The sequence below is a fragment of the Camelus dromedarius genome, chromosome 28 (assembly GCF_036321535.1).
Source record: "Camelus dromedarius isolate mCamDro1 chromosome 28, mCamDro1.pat, whole genome shotgun sequence".
Lineage (NCBI taxonomy): Eukaryota > Metazoa > Chordata > Mammalia > Artiodactyla > Camelidae > Camelus > Camelus dromedarius.
Genome location: NC_087463.1, coordinates 12,303,553 through 12,319,247, shown reverse-complemented (window position 1 = coordinate 12,319,247; position 15,695 = coordinate 12,303,553). Strand labels below are relative to the sequence as shown.

General features: G+C 39.2%; 1 protein-coding gene and 1 non-coding gene across 4 annotated transcripts in view; one reads left to right on the top strand and one right to left on the bottom strand.

Moving 5' to 3' along the window:
* Positions 1-15,695, bottom strand: part of RAB27B (RAB27B, member RAS oncogene family) — a 137,737-nt gene that overhangs the window by 99,591 nt on the left and 22,451 nt on the right. The window lies entirely within an intron of this gene.
* TRNAA-CGC (transfer RNA alanine (anticodon CGC)) lies at positions 3,377-3,450 on the top strand. Its single transcript has one exon. It is a non-coding gene; the product is annotated as a tRNA-Ala (tRNA).

The following is a 15,695-nucleotide window of genomic DNA, read 5'->3' as shown; positions in this document are numbered from 1 at the left end:
ACACACAGGAGGCCTGCATGTGTTCACTTTTAGCATGTATGACATTAGTGTAGACTCTGAGTATAGGAAAGAGAATTTAAAAGTTCTCAGTGGTTCTTTATTGGCTTCAGGCAATAATTTATTTCAGTTTAAAAACTGTTTGTCACTCAAGACTCTTCCCTACATGATCCTCACCTTTTACTCCAGCCTCATAGCTCTGCGTTTCCACAGACACCCTCACGCTTTGGCCTCAGGGAAATTCCTGTAACATACGCCGTTCTCTCACCCTGTCTTTTCTTTGGACTTGCTGCTATAAAGAGTTCCTCTTTAACTACTGATGAATTTCTACTCATCCCTCAATGTGAGTGCAAGTTTCACCTCGTCCAGGGTGTCAGTCCAGTCCCTATGCACCTGCCTTGTCTTTGCTCTGCTCTGGCTCCTACTGGGCAACACTGGGATTGTTACTCGCCTGTCTTCCTTCTCCGTGTCTCTACTGGCCTGGAATTCTTGGAAGGAAGGACTGTCTGTTATTTATCATTATACCCCTGATCATCATTTACTCTTCCCACTGGCTCCCTCAAAACAGGAACTCCCTGAAATGACTAGGTTACTGTTACGGGGTTAAACATTTCCTTACAATCTGATTACCTCACTGGAGATAAGGCTGAGCTTGCTGCGTTCCACACAATAGGTAAAGCTCAGTCAAACAGTAAGAGCAACATTCTGCCTGCAGAGGGTGGCGCTTGCGGTTATTTTGTGTGCTCTCTGGTGAACTGTAGAAAGCAGGCGAAAGAACTCACGTCTGACTTCAGCTGGTTGAGGACTGACCAAATGGAATGAAATGAGTGTACATTAAATAAGATAAAAATGGAAGATAAACAACACTCACTGGGTTCATAGAATTCAGGGTCATTATCTAAAACACAAAAGTACAATGATTGCCTAATTGTGTTTGTGAACACCTTGATACAAACAGTTCCTACCTATGCTATTTTTAGTTGTATCTTGTTTTAAAGACCATTAATCAGTCACCCACACTGGTGGTTCTCTCCAAAATACAGGGAGTCAAATAGCTGCTGTAACCAAACGTCCTCACAGCCATTATCTTCCCAGAGAACTATCACGTGACCTCTAATCATGCAGTTAGAACAGCGGGGCGACCTCTGAAAAGTCAACACTGCTTACTGCACATCAGCGTGAGCCACTGGGTAAGCCTCGGTTGTGTGTGCAGCCATTTGCCCTTCCAGATTATTTACCCACGCGAGAACCTGCTTGGGGAGTATTAGAGCAAACATCGCAGAGAGGAAACGGAGAAAGTGGTTTAGTGTTTCATTTCCTTTAAGCAATATGTTAAAAGCGCAGGATAAAAGAAGAAAGAATCTTTGGCCTCCAGGATGGGAAAAATCTTTGTGCTAGACTGAAGTTTTCCCACCTTCTCTGTTTGAGTCTAGAGTCCAAATTTGTATTCATTCACAAACTACGCAAATTGGACGGTCTTCAAAAGTTCCTTGTCAGCTGTGGCCAAATGCCTACATTCTTGGCATTTGGCACAATTAAAAGAAGAGCCAAAAATGAACCAGTAGCAACCTTCTAAAGAAGCCATTAAGGAAGTCACATTACGATGCATTCGTGATGATTTAGCTCTGTGATTCACATTAAAAATTCCCTCAGCAGGCATTGCTTCTTTACTTTAGAACGAGTAACTGAAATGACATTTCAAAACTAACAAGCTGAGTTTATCATCTCTGGGAAACCAGCGATCTACCAGAGGGGATATTAAACGTAAATAAGCCAGTCACCTGCACATCCCTCATTAGAGCTTTCTAGCATTCCACGTCCTGTGTCAATGTCTTGACAAACATTTCAAGGATTTGTACGCAGAGGTAAGACACAACTAAAATGTAAAAAACTTCACTACAAAAACATAAACCCTTAGACCAGAGATATATTTTAGCACTAATTCAATCTAATCCCTTCATTTTATAAACAGAAAAAAAAAAAAAAACTAGACACATTAAATTACCTGCTCAAATCGTAGGGCAGTTGTGGGTAAAGCCAAGAATGGAACCCAGTTCTCCTGAATCTAAATCTGGTGCTCTCTGTCCATACCTGACGGTATTCACTCAATCAGCTAAACGACCTGCATGTGGTAAATTTACAGGGCCATCATTGCCCTTTCACTCTCCAATAATATCCCCATTTGTAATGTTCCAATGTTGCTTCGCTTTGTATTTGTTTTTTATTATTATTTGCTGCTTTTGATAATTTCTGAAGGGTTTACCATGAAGATGATAAAGTAATGAAATGGAATAAAGCCATGTGTTCCTTCATGCAGCTATTACAAGTCTACAACTGAACTCCAGAAATTTGTAGGTTTACTGAGTCTAAAATTGGCAATTCCAGAGGTGTGACTATTGAGCACTAATAATAAAAATGTGCCACAACAAAAACATTTGTTTTGTATTTAAACAAATTATAGTTCCTGCTAGAAGAACTTAATGTCTTCTAGCATATTAAAGGATTTGAGAAGCCTTGCTGTAAATAAACTAGCCTAATTTCATTGAACCCATTATTTCTCAAAGATATTTGAATATGGAAGCTCGTGTGTGTGTGTGTGTGCGCTTAAACATCATTTTTTAACAGAACTAATCTTTTATAGAACAAACCTTAGTAAGTTGCCTTATCACAGTGAGCAATGGAATGTGGGCCAGCATCTCATCCTTCAATTCTTCATCTTATCGAAAAATATCTGCAAAGTGTTTCCTGTAGGCAGCTCATTATACAGAGGTGGTAGGTGTAGGGAGATGAGAGGGAGAAAGAGATGTAGGAAGTTAATAAGACTAGAACTTTTGAGTTTATAATTTCATGATGTACAGTCAAGACACGCACACACAAGTAAGCAAAATCATAAGGCAGTGAATAATTCAGCGTCCAGCATCCCCATCAGGCACAGATGAAGCCATTAGGATTTTCAACTTGAGTTCAACTGGGACAAAGCACATTTAAATTAGACCCTGAAGTATATGCAGGAAGGATTTTGTCTTGCACACACACAAAAAAAAAAGTGCCTTGATCAATACATGTTTGCTTAACAAATCAAGGACATTCTGGTCTGAGAAGCAGCATAAACAGTATCTTGAAATCAAATTGAATGTAATGTTTTAGTCATAGAAAAGTGAAGAATCTAGGTTGCTTGGAGTGGGGCTGGGGTGGGCATTGTGCTGGCGGGGAAAGGAAATTAAGATTAAAGGGGCAGGATAGGTGCTGAATTTTAAAATCTTTATTCTGATGAAAATTCAAGAGTCTTCCTGAAGTTGCAGGTCTTTTCTTATTCACCCTTAGCATCTTGCACATAGCCTGGGTATGAAAGGGGCATTTAAAAGACGTTAGTTAGCGGGGAGGGTATAGCTCAGTTGGTAGAGTGCTTGCTTCGCATGCATGAGGTCTTGGGTTCAATCCCCTGTATCTCCATTAAAATAATAAGTAAATAAATAAGAACCTAATTACCTCCCCCCAAAATTAAAAAATAAATAATTAATAAAAGACTTCAGTTAGTGAAAAGAAGATATGAATGGATAAAAAGTACAATGGAGAACAGCTGGGGGGTTTCTGCTTGGAAAGTAAGATGACCCAACAGTCTTTTCTGAAAACAAATCTGGTTGGTGATGTTTGAAGTGCTCTGGGGTAGTGGCATGTCACAAATTGTAGACATCCATTAGAAGACAAAGGTAGACGTTAAGGACAAATGTCTAGCCTGGAGTGGACATATCTGAAATGCATTTTGAAGAAAGAATCAATAAGCCCAAAGAGCAACTAAATAAAAAGAAAAGAAAAGGGATGGTTTAAAAAAAAAAAAAAGCAGCCAACTTGAAATTTAAGGGAGTGTCATTAACAGACAAAGGAAAACTCCAAAGAAGAACAGACTTTGAAGAGGGATTGAATGTTGAGGTATGATGGCAAATACCCAAGAGGAGATAGTCAGTCACCTCAATAGTGACCTTGGAAAGCACAACTACTCCAAAACATACCCAGCCCTCTCGGCTCATTTTCCAAGTGAGGTATGGATATGATTACTATCACCTCTTCTTTTCAGGTGAGAAAAGTGTGTGGCAGAAATACCAGGTTTTGCTCTAAACACACATACTCAGCAGGGAGCGTAGCCAAAACGTTAACCCCTGTCTCCCGATTTTATATCCAACATCTTTTACAGCATTCCGTGTCAGGAGATTTAGGATTGAGAGACACTGTCTGGTCAGAGATAGAGGTTTGAAATCTCCCCAAACACACATGATGGAATAGTGAAAGCAGTACTGGTTCCCTGAGGACTGAGTTCAGTTTGATGAGCTTTAATGAGGTGCCTGGTATGTGCCCGGTCTGTGTCCTCCATCAGGGGAACGGGAAGACAATACGCACAGGGTGAAGGGCTTACACCGAGGGAAAGCTAAGAGGAATCAATAAACAAGGCGAGTTAAATATAAACCAAATAACTACTGTCTCGTGAGTGCCCACTACATGCAAATCAGGGCATGGCTGAGGGACCAAGAAGAATGCGCGAATGAGAAGGTGCAACGTTTCGGAAGTTAAGGCTGCGGAAGAGGGATGGCTTCATTAGAGGTGACCAACGCCACAACCAGGGGGTGAGGACTTGGGAGCTTTATCCCTTGTCAACACTATTTCCTTTCAGGCAAACCAAGAGTGAAAAACAGTCTCAATCAATCTTTCTCATTCATCCAGTTTGCCAGTTTCTACTAGGACCAGACTCGTGCGGCAGTCCTGGACTGAGTATGGAGGTTTAGTACTTAATGGGTGGGGCCAAGGGAAAGGAAGCAAATGATGCATAAGGATTTAAGGGGAAAAGCCTGAGTCAAAGGTTTTCAAATATACTTGAATAACGGAGACTCCTCGTACCCATTTCTCTCTCCATCAAACAGAATTAGAGAAATCAAATAGCACAGAGGATATTTCAGTCCACCGCCTACTTTTCCAGGCTTCTTTCCCACTGAAGCTGGAGGGAACTGCACATTTGCCAAATCAGCACATTAATATGCAGCATGGTATAGTATCATTTGCTGTCCTTGCCTTACATTCTGATCATCTCCACCAACCAAAATCCCGCATACCTTCATAGCTTGGCTCAGATTCCGTCTCCCCAGGATGCCTTTCCTGAATGCCTTTGCCTGAAATGACCTCTCCCTTCCTGGCCTCTTTGGACGGGCACTTTTGTGTTTTGTGTCACTCACTGATCTGTATTGTGACTGTTCAAAAAGCATCATCCATAAGACTATCAAGTCACTGAAATATTCTAAATGCCTAAAATAACATCACACACAGTATATGAACCATGGTACTTTCACTTCAGAGACTTCCCATTACCCTCACTTACATTTTTGTATGTATTATTTACCCTTTTAAGTTTTACGTTCCCTGAGGGCAAGGACCAAGTTTTATGGATCAAAATATTCATCAAAGCACTGAGCTTAGAGACTCCATAAATATTTGATGGATGGATGAGTTAATTAAGTAGGAAAAAAATGTGAAGGAAAGTAACTTTCTTTAGTGTAAGTATTTATTCCTCCCTGCCTGGGTATGCTGTGACACATGTTGCAGGGCATACGGTGTGGGCACGCGTGTGTGCAGAAACAGTTCAGATCCCCACTCACATAGCCTACAGACTAGAGGAAGGAGCCATATAATATGGGAATAAAATACTTGTCAAAGAGTGACATATACTAGAAAGACTAATAAAGCAGGGAAGAAGAACACGGAGTGGGCAAGGGGAGGAGGGAGACAGGCGATTTTAAATAAGATGATCAGGGAAGACCTTGGGAAGGAAGTAACCTGTGAGTAGAGCATCCAAGGAGATGACTGGACGAGCCATGCACATCTCTGACAGAAGACTATGCCCCAGTGGGAAGTCTCAGGAGGGAGTATGCTTTGGTTGTTTAAGGAGCAGCAAAGAGGCTACTGTGACTGAAGCAGAGTAAGTGGAGAGGAGAAGGAAGTAAGGTTAGACTGTAAGGGAATGTAATAGTTTCCCTGGGCAGCCACAACTAATTTTCGCTAACTGTGTGGCTTAAACAACAGAACTTCATCAGAAGTCTAAAATCCAGGTGTGGGCAGGATTGGCTCCTTCTGGAGACTCTGAGCAAGAGACCATCCCACTGCCTCTCTCTTAGCCTCTGGTGGTTGTTGGCAATCCTTGGCAGCCCTTGCAGATGCACTGGCTTATAGATGCTTTGCTCCAATGTCTACCTCCATCTTCACACTTCCTTCTTCTCTGTTTCTGTGGCTTCTTTTTTGTCTCTTATATGAACACTTTCACTGGATTTAGGACCCACCCTAATCCAATAGGGTCTCATCTTGACCATTACCTTAATTACATCTGCAAAGACCTTATTCCAAATCAGGCCACGTTCCGAGGCTCTGGGTGGCCATGAATCTGGGCCGTGTTCTGAAGCTCTGGGTAGGCATCTGTGGGATCATGTCTCTTGAGCTGGTAACAGTGGATGTGGTGAGAAGTGGTCCCATTAGATCTATTTTTAATTGGGCCAGTGGGATGTTTTGACACATAGGATTTTTGACTTACAGGTTTTTCTTCTTCAGTGCTTAAAAATAAGAGAAGCGTTGGTTTTGGAAAAGAAGAAGTTATGTTGCACCCCAGCAGTTGTTACTGCCTACTTGGGTCTGCTGTGAATATGGAATAAACCCGAATGATGGTTTACAAACAGTTGAATGTAGGCAGATGAAGTAGGGTCCTTTTCCAGTTTTAATATTTGGTGTTTCTTATTAACTATATCTATGATTGTATTTTGTTGCAATTCAAATAGAGCAAAACTCTAAAGATAAATTGTTCTAAGGACAGGAAATATATTCACATGGCAAAAATGGAGAAATGTATCACATTTATTATGCAAACCTCAGAACCAAAACAACTCTATATTCTGATTCACTGAATCTATTTGAATGGAGATATTTCTCTTTGGGGAAGGAAACTGATCTCACTCATCTGAGAAGAAAGCAAAGACTTGCATGTTAAAGAGTCTTAGGAGTTAAGCTCAGCTGGAAAAAAAATAATGAGAATCAACAGGAACTTCTGAGTGCCCTGGTAACAGTTTCAGCTGAAATCCTGATTTAGTTTCCAAGTTATGACCTCAGGGAGACAGGACATGCAGGGAGAAAAAAGGAAATGAAATACTATAAATTGCCCTCATTGTGATGTCAGGTTCTCAAGCAAATTCCTTGATATTCAGTACAAAATAAAGACCAAGCATGCCCCTTAGTTAACAAATGCCTCTCCATGGACCTTTCCCGCTGACTCAACATGGTCTCCTGTTACTTGTTATCTAAGGAGGAGTCTCCCACTTTCTAAAACTGGCATTCAATCGAACTCTCATACTTTCTCCTCCGTCCATAAGAGAACCAGGGCTCCAGTTTAAGCCACTCAGTGTCTCTCTAAACACGGTGTCTTCTTGACTGCCTTCAGGCTCTGCCTGCCTACCTGAGGAGGGCACCATCACGCTCAAAGTTCTTCAGAGTTTTGTTCTTTTTTTTCTTAGTTAGAAATATCTTTATTAATAATAAAGTATTATTTTGTACACCAGAAATTAACACAACATTGTAAATGGACCGGAAGCCAATAAAAAAAAAGCACTGTTAAACATTTTACTACATTCATTAATAGTATGGCTTCCTTCCACTGAAAAAATACCGAGCTGAAGTCAGCTGCTGGTATTTGCAAGCAGCCCTGTGTCATTCTGTAATTACATCAGTGTGGTGTACACAACTTTTATCTCACTGGTTTTCGAGTATCTTACTGTTTTTCCCTATTTCCTATTTACAAGTATTTAAAACTACTAATACTTGTAAACAAGTACCTATTTACATGTATTTACAAGTCCTAATACAGAGGTAATTACTTGCAAAAAAAACTTCAGAGGATCATGTCTTTGTTAACTGGAAATTATGACTTTTTGTGCATTACTTGTTGCCATGCAGATTATATTGTAAATGACTGGGTCATATTTCATACTTGCGTAAGCAGACAATTATATCTGCAAATGTTAAGGGTCATCCGTAAGAAGATTTGCCACAAAGCCGAAGAGGCACAAATTTCAGGCCTCTCTACTTGTGTGGGATAATCAAAACGTCATATATTTTTGCTAAATTTACAAAAACAGGATATTTTAACTGCATTGGTTAATTTAAGAACACTATTCATTTCCATTCTGACTTTTCCTCTGTCATATTTCCTCTCATATCAAACATCAGTCTGTCAGTGGCCATGAGAATTTCAGGTACCTGGCTAAGGGAATGTTGAGCTGAAAATCACCATTCTAACCATAATTTTGACAGTCTGAATATTTACAAACTCCTGCCTTAGTATACATGAAAAGTAGCTTCATTTATCTCTTTAACAGCATGTATTAAAGATCTGAGAGAAAATTCAGATTAAAAAATTAACTGAAGATTAAACAAAAGTGATAATGATCAGTGATGAAACCAATCCAGTGTCAAGAAGGGGACTGCAACAGAAACATCTTATGAAAATTATCTATCAAAAGCAGTAATTTATTAGAAGAAGGAAATTTGTTTTAAAGAGAAGTAACGAATCAATCCTCTTTCATAGTTTGATATTTCAATTAATGAAGAGGAGTGAATCTGTGCACACTGGAAAGAAGTTAAATTTCTTGATTTCCCACAAAATATGATGACAACAAGTCTAGCACAAAACTTAAATACGTCATTACAGCAAGGACATTGATGACAAACTAGTAAACGAACGTCAACAACTTAAACAGGACTTAAGCTCAGACCCTGCGCAAGGAATCTTGAATGTTTTAAAGACCTGTAGCACATATATAAGAGAAACTGGATAAAGGGTTACCAAATTTGACTACAATTCTATAAATGTGTATTATGCTACCAAAAATGGCGTGAGACTGAAAAAAATCTATTCTACGTAATCAATAAGTTAAACACACATATATACACATGCAACCTGCACACACAGATTCTGATCAATTACGCTAACAGAGAGACTGAATTAACTTTCTATCCTATCTATAAAAAATGATCCTACAAATCTTTATCATATGAAGAACACGTAGCCAAAACACCCGTAGAAAAATAAGGTATTGCAGAAGTATATCAAACAATTAATTAATAAAAATATTTCTAGATGTTTCCCATATTTTTCAGTTCTTAGACAAATTTGTAATTTTTCTTGTTTTTGTCATTTCAAACAATTATTTGCTTCCATACATAATTTTATTCATAATTAATTTATTTGCAATCAAGTCAAAGAGGAGCCCCTCAAATATTACAAACACAGGCCCCATAAAACCCATTATTTTCCACTTTAACCAAGATAATTTCAACCATAACTATGTTGTTCTTAAATATTTACCAAAACAAATAAATAAATAAATAACGCTTTTCAGTCTCCATTCTGTCAGAATACTCTTCCTTAGAGATAAATTATATTGTCTCTGCTCCAATTTATACTAATTATTCATATTTAGCTTTTGGTGAGCACACACAGGGATTCACTGTACACATAACAAAATACATTGTGAATGATAAATTTAGATAATCCACAACTTTCTCAGGAAAAAGTAGACTGAATTTCATACTATTTTTTGACTACTATGCCACCCACCCTTGTCTCTCAAGTTAAGATGAAAAATTAAAGTCAAAAGGTATGACTAATTGCAAATGTTATAAGAAATCGTTTTTTTAATGATATCCAACAGATATGTAATAGTGGTTAGAACCCACTCAGATGCTGCTAGAGCACTGGCTCCTTTCCTGTCCCCCCAGAAGGTCTAATTTTATCTCCAAATTTTGGTTCTGACTTTACTTGATAATGGCTCGGGTATCTACGAGGATCCCTGTTCTGCTCTGACTCTGGTGTCCTTTTAATATTTGTGATCTGTCTGCTTCCCGTTCTGCTCATACTTCCTGTGTGGATACCTGTGTAAGGTTCCCAACTGAGACTCGGCTCACTCCTGCTCTGGAATTCGGACTGCTGGCTGGGCCAGGTCTCCCCTGCAGGTTTGCTGCTGTGCGCACAACCACCCTCCGCCCACCTGGTTCCTGGCTCTATCCTGACCTCTAGCGACCACAGCAGGGACCACCCTGTCTGAAGCCCTTACCACGCATCACATGGGATAGATCTGGTCAACTGTCTCAGTGAGGATTACCCTAAAAACTGTTTACTCATATTTAAGCATGAAAGTTTATTGACAAATAATGAAATAACTTGCTAAAGATTAAAATGATAGGCACAGGAAATTCATCTTCTTTTAAGCAAAAAAAAAGTTTCTGTACTTAGTAATTTATTTCTTTATCCATCACCTTCATCCTTCATCCACTCATCTATCCATGAGTTCACTCATTCATCCATTCATTTGACATGAATATCTGGCAAAGTCCTAAAGTAAACTAGACAAAGGTACATCACAGTTTGGCGTGGGGCTCGCCTTGTCGAGATGCATAAATACGCCCAGCCCAGAATGGAGGAGAGTAGGTTTCCTCCGAACAACACCAGTTCTAGATTGCTTCTATCTCTTGTCACATTTCGGTAATTCTTGCAATATTTCAAACTTTTTCATTATTATATTTGTTGTGGTGATCTGTGATCTTTGATGTTACTACTGTGACTCAGATGATGGTTAGCATTTTTTAGCAAGGAAAAAATTTTAATTAAGGTATCACACTGTTTTTTAGACATAATACTGTTGCACACTTACTAGACTACAGTATAAACATAACCTTTATATGCACTGGGAAACAAAAAAACGTGTGGCTCATTTTATTGTGACAGTCACTTTACTGCAGTGGTCTGAAACCAAACTCACAGCATCTCCGAGGTATGCCTGTAGCAGAAGTGATGTTTAATAGAATTATCTAGCTGACAGATCAATGATCATTTCATACTTTTTTCCATAGACATTATTCAGTTATCATTCTTTATAACTCAGTGATAGATGTTTTCATTTTTGTATAGAAACACAAATAAACTGCAAATGGATAATACTACCCAGATCTCTATTGAAATGGCCAATCAAAGCAGAGTCATTATTAATGGACAAAGGTCTCCGTGGGTTTTTTTTTTTTTTTTTTACTTCATGCAGGATTCTGGACACGGAACAGATTGTGATAACAATGTAATCTGTTCTCCGTGTAATACTCAGCATCCTCTTGTGCAATGTTTCAAACATGATCACTGCCTACTGATGTCTAGTTTACTTCCTTACAGATTCATTTGGCTGATGGAACTCTGATGGACGCGATGGAACAGGGGGCACTTGCTATTATCGACTTTTCCTACCAGGAAATCAAACTGAATGTTAATAACAATGGGGATCTGGGGTCAGACCAGGTGTCTGAGCAATAAAAGTACAGCCGCGAGACGATCCCACGCAATCCACACCGCTGGCCTGTGTTCCTGGGGCTCTCCTTAGCTCTGAGGAGGGTTAAAAGCCAAAGTGCCTTGAAAAGGTAACTCCCCACTTGTCATTTAATGGGACCTGCAGTTGTGAGAATTACACTGTCACACAGAGGAGGAATCCTAGAAACTCTCTCAGGAACCATAGTGTGATGCCATGGAGAAACTATTTCTGGATTCAAAAACTCTCTTTTAGGTGAAAGTTTTAAGTGCTATTTTTAATGCATGTAAAGACTTCCAACAGAGCAATATGCCCTGTAAAGGAAATGTCCCAGTTCCAACATTCTTCTTTCACAGGAAAGTCAATACTTTATAACAATCAGAGAAGTAACAATAACCTATATTCATATAGCTAATGCAATTTACAAAGCAGTTTTGTAACAAAGGCACACATCTAAAGAGAGTAGTTTCATTCAGCTATCATTCTGTAAACAGGCACCATTTCCTTGCTCCAATCTAAGTAGCAGTAGGATCTGCTGGTATAAAATATTTCTTCTAAACACCATTTGTGTGAGTGTATATGACATTGAGGGTCTGGGAATTAACCTAGTGCTTCATAAAACAGCAAAATGATTGGATGTGAATAAGTGAAATAAATTATGCAACAAAATAAACTATGTACAAATTACCAAAAAATTAACTTACACAGGTATACGACTTTTCTAATTCTTGTGTCACTCACTACATCAAATGCATCTATGAACAATTATAGAAATATTTTTGTTGTGGGGGAAAATCTGGGCGGTAGAGAGGATAAATAAGTAAACAATAAAATAAATTACAAATAATGTATAATAGCACTGCAGTGCCCTGCAGTTTACCGACTTTCAGGATCTTACAAGGCATCTAGCATTGTGCTAAGTTCTTTAGATGTATTGACTGATTTAACTTTCACAACAAACTTGAGTATAGAGGAAGAAATGGACGCTAGAGCAATTCAAATAACTTGCCCAAGGCCAAACAGCTATTAAGTAGCCAAGCCTGCAACACAGAACACAAGTCTTGGAATGCGCTGCCTGGAGACATATACAGAAAGTGGAGAGGCAAGGGGATAGTTCAGAAAACAGGAAAAAGGCACAGAAACCCCACGGTAAGCAATGATAAACATGCAGCTAGCACAGCTATCCCGCTGGGGTGGGTGGGGGCCGTGTAAAAGGCCTGCTCAGACAGGAAGGCTGCCATGGACCTCCTGGCTGCTGGGAGGAGCACAGAAACTTCTAGTGTGTCTGCTGCCCGAGTCAAATGCTCATCCTGGTACAGGTACCTTTTAAGGTTAAAAGCAACAAAAAAACAAAGCAAAATCAAATATCTTTTCGTGGTGCTTTCTTAGGACTTTGCTATTTCATTCCTCAGCATCCTCTTACAATAACATTATACTTTCAACACACATTATTTATGTTCTTGGATTTCTTCCTACTACTCTGATTTGGCAAAGCAGATGCTTCCCTGCTTGACAGCGGTGATTCTCAAGCTTGCCTGCACATGAGAATCACCTAGGGTACTTTTAAAACATATGAATGCCTGGGCCCCACCCCACAGCAATTAAGTCATAATCTCTGGGGGAGTGGGTCAATGCATCCTGTTTAATAAAAGCTCCCCGGATGATTCCAATGGGAAGTCCGGGCTGAGAGTTGCTATTAAGCCTGAATGAATCAAGGCTCATGGCTTAAGGTTACAGTTAGTTACTCAGTCATAAAAAAGAATGAAATAATCCACTTGCAGCAACGTGGATAGACCCGGCGATTATCATATTAAGTGAAGTAAGTCAAAGAAAGACAAATATCATATGATACCACTTGTATTTAAAATCCAAAAATAATTATACAAATGAACTTATTTACAAACCAGAAATAGACTCATAGACATAGAAAACAAACTATGGTTACCAAAGGGGGAAGGGGTGGGTGGGATGAATAAATTAATAAGAGTTTGGGATTAACATATACACACTGCTGTATATAAAAGAGATAAACAACATGGACCTACTGTATGGCACAGGGAACTATATTTAATACCTTATAATAACCTATAGTGAAAAAGAATCAGAAAAAGAAGATATATAGATATATATATACACACATACACATATATACACATATATATACATACAAGTGAATCACTTTGCTGTACACCTGAAACTAATTCAACATTCTAAATCAACTATATTTCAATAAAAAAAAAACTTAACAAAAAAGAAGTGGACTACCCTCTGTGTTCCCCTGCCTCAATTTACACATGAATCAAGTACAGAAAAATATACAATGGTATGTTATGAGGTGCTAAACTAAAAGGTTGCAAGCAATAACAACTTCTTTGATTGGAAGAATCGTGTCCTCATCCTAATCTCACAATTTGGGTCCTAGAATGTGAGCCAGATGGATTACAAAACCCCTCTAGTTACACGGCAGTCCCACCAAAGGGACAACCAGAGAAATTATGATTCCAGGAACTATTTTCCCAGCTCAGCATTTTCACTAATGATTGTGTCACTTTGCCAATTACTTTTTTCACAACCTAACAGATGTGATTCTCAGTTTTCATGGATCTTTTTTTTTCTATGCTTTGTTCATTTCCCTTCATCTTTTACACCTTCCTTCCAGCACCTGGGTAGATGTAACCATCTCATTAATCATATTTTGTGTGATCCGAAAGAAATACAGTTAACATATATGCTACTAGTTTCAAAACACATCTCCCTCAACCTCACTTCTGCACTCTGGACCGGCATGGCCACATTCCAATGGCTCCTGGAATTCACTGTGCCCAAAACTGAACTCAGATTTTTCCAACTACCCCTATAGTCTGAGGAGCTCCAAATCTATACCACCGGCTCAGATTCCCTTTCATGTTCAAATGATTACCCGTGGCTGCTTCCCCAAGAATGACACAGGCCCCTCAAACTCAACATGCCCAAAACCAAACTGATCGTCTTCCACTTCATGAGTATTTCTCCCCCCAAATTCTCAATCAGTGGCATCACCATCCATATACTCATCCAAACTAGAACCCTGGGTGTCATTCTTCATTTTTTCCTTCATAATTACTTCTCATATCAATCAACCACTGTTTCCAATTTGACTTCCTCTATGGTTCTCTGCTCGCATCCTCTTCAACACTGCACTGCCCTAGTTAAGTTAGCATGTCTCACAAGTACCACCAATTCAAAGCCCAGGCTTCTAGTATTGTCGTTCCTTAAACCCATCAGCTATGCAGCTGCCCAAGTATAAAATTAAACCTGATTGTTTCATTGCCCTCTTAACTTTTAGTGTCTCCCCAGGACTGGATAAAGTCCTACCTCTTCAGCCAGCCAAGGGTCCCTATGTGGAGTGGCCCATGTCTTTCTCTCCACTCACAACTCCCGTCAGCCTCTGTCTAGGACTCAGTTCTCTAGAAACAATAAATGTTCACACTCTCCCTCCAACCTGCTTTGTAACCTGTGCCTTTGGCTCTCTACCTTTTGTTTGGCTAACTCCTGCCCATCACTTAAGACTTATTTCTGTTATACCTCTTCCAGGAAACTGTACTTTGTCCCCTACTGCCTCCCAGGTTCTACTCTGCTTTCATGATATTCTGTGCAATTCTCTATCATTCAAATTAATCACTATCCTCCTCTCTAATGTGAATTTCTCAAATTCAGTGACGGTACTCGGCATCCTCAACAAATAGAGTCTGGTACTCAACCACTGTGAATCATGAATATCTCCACGGCGCTCAGGATACCCTTCTTCCATGAGAGTTATCTTCCATAGCAGTTACTGTGCCCCTCCTCTCTCTTCTCAACTAGACTGTTAATGCCAGGACTGCTATCAAAGACTGTATTGTATTTACCTTTGATTCTTCAGTGGTAACTATACTGTCTTCCCATAAATAGGTGCTCTATCAATGACAAGTGAAAAAAAGGAAAGGAAGGTTCAATTTCTATATAATGGTTCAGCACAACTTGAAAACTGTAAACATTAAAAATTCAAGTAAAATGTGTAATATTATCCTTCACTTCTCTATACAAACAAATGAAACAGTTAAAGATTCCTGGAGATTTAAGAGATAGTTACCACCTTCACATATCTGATTATAAATAGAATATTTGTCTTATTATATTCCAGAATTGAATCATTATAAGATTCTGAAAGAGATCATCAATTTCACTGATAGCTGAAAGAAACAGTTCCCTTACAGGTGTGAATGGACAGAGACATACGAGGAAAAGAGGCTAGTAAGGAGAGATGGACCTTCCACTGTATACAAATGAAGCATCAGTCACCTATCT